Source organism: Symphalangus syndactylus, chromosome 23, assembly GCF_028878055.3.
Source record: "Symphalangus syndactylus isolate Jambi chromosome 23, NHGRI_mSymSyn1-v2.1_pri, whole genome shotgun sequence".
In the NCBI taxonomy this organism is placed as follows: domain Eukaryota; kingdom Metazoa; phylum Chordata; class Mammalia; order Primates; family Hylobatidae; genus Symphalangus; species Symphalangus syndactylus.
Window position 1 is genome coordinate 42,433,099 of NC_072445.2, and position 3,890 is coordinate 42,436,988.

The 3,890-nt window shown below is 41.5% G+C and overlaps 1 non-coding gene across 1 annotated transcript; it reads right to left on the bottom strand.

Annotated features, from left to right (window-relative positions):
* Positions 1–216: 216 nt before the first annotated feature.
* Positions 217–288, bottom strand: TRNAA-AGC (transfer RNA alanine (anticodon AGC)). The gene has a single exon. It is a non-coding gene; the product is annotated as a tRNA-Ala (tRNA).
* Between the last annotated feature and the right edge of the window lie 3,602 nt (positions 289–3,890).

The window sequence follows — 3,890 nt, forward strand, 5'->3', positions numbered from 1 at the left end:
GCAACAAAGGATGAAAGGGCATTACTGCTATTCATTTTAATTCCAAGGGCCTTGGTTCTTCCTAATCCCACGCTTCGATGCAGCATTATTTAGACATACCACACAAAACGTGGACCTTAGGCTACTTTTGAGTTGGTTGCCACTTACAAAGCAAGTCGTGCTGTCTTACGCCCAAGGGCCCCTGCTCTGGGCGACTAGGCAAATGAGCATAATACATGGAGGCGCTGGGGATTGAACCCAGGGCCTCGTGCATGCTAAGCACGCGCTCTACCACTGAGCTACACCCCCTGAAAGCTGTTTCTTCTACTATATTTTATAACTGGCTGTCACTATTATCTGCTAGAGTTCTACGATTTAAACCGAGGACAAAGTCTACTCTATTCAACTCTACCGTTTCTGAAACCCTCAAGTTCTATTCTGGACGGAAAGATCCCTTTAGTGCTACTAGGATCTTTCATAATGGCGGACCCTCCAAGGACTGTTCCTAGGGAACTTCCCAAATGGCAGCTTTTGCCCACCACCAAGGAGAATCCCAGGTAGAAATATTATCTTAAACAATCAATTTCCTACTTTTCTGTCTACAGTGCTCCCAGAAAAGCATAAACGGTGCTGCCAGGGAATACTAAAACCAGTAATAGGAGAGCTACTCAGGGAACGTAGGTCCAAGAGAGGAGATAAGACTGGAGGGGAATTAATTCACAGTAACAGCGTGAAATGAAGAGCAAAGCATCTGTCAGTCACAACTCTCCCAAGCCGCTGCGCCCAGCGTCTACGGAAGCGTGGAAGCGGCATTCTGTCCAAGAAGCTGCTCACTGGCTGAGATCCCTAGAGAGCGAAGACCAGAAAGAAAACAGCTCCAGGCGACTTTCACCTCTTTCAGGCAAAATCCTTTCACAGTGAGGTGAACACAAAGAAAGCAAGAGGAACGAATTTGCTCTTTTTAAGACCTCCTTGAGCCTGGACAGGTCCTCAGACCCTGTGTTCCTGGAGCACAAAAGGTAAGGGTTTCCTGCCTTTATTCAACATGCGTGCCACAGTCAACCCAGACAAGTGTTTTGGAGACAATGGGGGTTGGGGGCAAGAATGTACGTAATTTAAGAACTCCCCCAGGTGACTGAAAATCAGCACGGTTCAGTTACAAGTGGAATGTCTGAGAACGGAAGAGAACTGAAGAGGAGGACGAGAAGAAGGAAGGAGATAGAGAGTGGAGGGTATTATGGGCGAGAGTGGGGAAAGGGGAAGAGATGAAGCAGCGAAAGACGAAGAAGAACAAGAGGACGAGAAGACAAGAAGCGGGTTCAGGCAGGGGACTTGAAACACCATCAGCATTTAAATAGGGAGGGAGACTGGACGTATCCAAGTTCCCCTATCTGTCGCGTTTTCACCAGGCCCACGGCAAGACAGAAGGTTCCACTCTTCTAAACAAAGTAGGCTGAAAACGTAGGTCCTGCACGAAGATTTGGTTTGGTTTGTTCTAGATTGTCGAGGGTTAAGAGCAATTCGTTGCTCTTTTCCTTTCTGGATAAACAGGTTGAGCCCTTCACAGGCGTTCGTGTGGCTGAATTTTTGTGCAATAGGTACTGGGAATGGCAGTTTTTAAATTTTTTTTTTTTTTTTTTTGAGACGGAGTCTCGCTCTATCGCCCAGACTGGAGTGCAGTGGCGCGATCTCAGCTCACTGTAAGCTCCGCCTCCGGGGTTCACGCCATTCTCCTGTCTCAGCCTCCCGAGTAGCTGGGATTATAGGCCCGACTAATTTTTCTTTTTCTTTTTCTTTTTTTTTTTTTTTCAGTAGAGACGGGTTTCGCTATGTTGGTCAGGCTGGTCTCGAACTCCTGACCTCGTGATCCGCCCGCCTCGGCCTCCCAGCATGCTGGGATTATAGGCGTGGGGAATGGCAGTTTTCTAAAGAACATCTTGAAAGCCACGCCCGGACTGTTTTGGTGTTCTTTACTTGCATCCTGCACTTGTCTTAGCTGGAGTCAGAAGAGAAACAATTTGAACAGAGAAAATATGTTTGCCATAGCGTTGTAGAACCACACTATTGTCTGCCTCATCTCATAGGGATTAATTAATGGGCTGAAGATGAGGGACCATTCTGACAGGTGTGTAATGACATCTCATTATGGTTTTATTTTGCATTTTCCTAATAGTTAATGATGCTGAACATCTTTCCATGTGCTTCTTTGCTATCTGTATATTTTCTTTGGTAAAATATTTCTTTATATCATGTTTTAATTAATTTTTTTGTTTTTTACTGTTGAGATCGGAAGTTATATTCTAGTTCTTTATATATTGATACTAGGCCCTTATCAAATGTGTGGATTTATGTTTGCCACTTTCTTATTTGATTTCCATTTGTTCTCTCTGGTGTTTTTGTTGTAGCATTAGTTGTTCCATTATCCTTTTTCTACCTTTTTTTGGATGTCTTTGATGATTTTTGTATTCCATTTTAACTTAATCATTGGCTTTTTCTCTAAGTCTTGTTACTTTGGTGATTGCTCTGTGATTTAGTGATTACAATATGCACACCATCCACTTAGACTTCATAAAAGTCCAGCACCAATATAGGATCTTTACCCCTTCACCAACTTTGTTATAGTTTTCAAATGTATTACACCGACACATGGACAATTCCACTAGATAACACCCATATATATTTAAAATAACCTAGGAGAAAAAAATTATTTTATATTATCACAGATATTTATCATTTCAGTGGCTCTTCCTTCACTCCTGAAGATCCAAGTTTCCCTATGGTATCATTTTCTTTTAGCCCGAAGAATTTTCTCAGTATTTCTTGCACAGAAGATTTGATGGTAATGCATTCTTGTAGCTTCCCTTCTTTGAGAATACCTTTATTTTCTCCTCATTTCTGGATTGTCTCCCTAGATACTGAATTCTGGATTAATATTTCCTTTATCATTTTAAAGATGTTGTTCCATTGTCTTTTGACTATCATAGTTCCTGAAAGAAAAATCCATATATTTGGATCGTGGTCTCCATTTTAAAATTGTGTTATTTTCTGTAGTTGTTTCCAAGATTATTTTTTGTTTGTTTTTAAGATAGGGTCTCACTTTGTCACTCAGGCTGGAGTGCAATGGTGCGGTCACAGCTTGTTCCAGCCTCGATCTTCTGGGCTCAAATGATCCTCCCACCTCAGCATGCCTCTCTGCCTTCTGTGGCTGGGACTACGGACATGCACTACCGTGCCTGGCTAAGACAGCTTCCTTCCTTCCTTCCTTCCTTCCTTCCTTCCTTCCTTCCTTCCTTCCTTCCTTCTTTCCTTCCTTTCCCTTCCTTCCTTCCTCTTTTTTTTTGAGATGGAGTCTCACTATGTTGCCCAGGCAGGTCTCAATCTCCTGAGTACATTGATCCTCTTGCCTCAGCCTCCCAAAGTGCTGGGATTACAGGCGTGAGCCACCATGCCCAGCTCCAAGATTTTTAGAAAAGCTTTTATTTTCAGCAGCTGGATGATAATGTGTCTAATTCGTTTTTTAAATTTTGATTGGAAGTTTCTTGAATCTGTAAATTCACATCTTATTTTTGTCATTATTTATGTAAATATTTCTCTACACCAATCTTTTTTCTCCTGAGACTCCAATGACATCTATTTTAGATTATTTGATATTATTCTACAGGACCTTGAATTCATTGTTTTCAGTCTTTTTTTTTCTATCTCTTCCCATTAAATTGAATGGTTTCTATTGATCTATCTTTAAGTTAACTGATTTTTTTTCTCTACATCTCCACTGAGTCTATCCATTGAACTTTTAATTTCAGATATTATATTTCAGGTCTAGAATTTCCAGTTCATTTCTTTTTTAATACTTTCTATTTCTTTTTGTTTTTTTGAGACAGGGTCTTACTCCAAGGCCCAGGCTGAAGTAC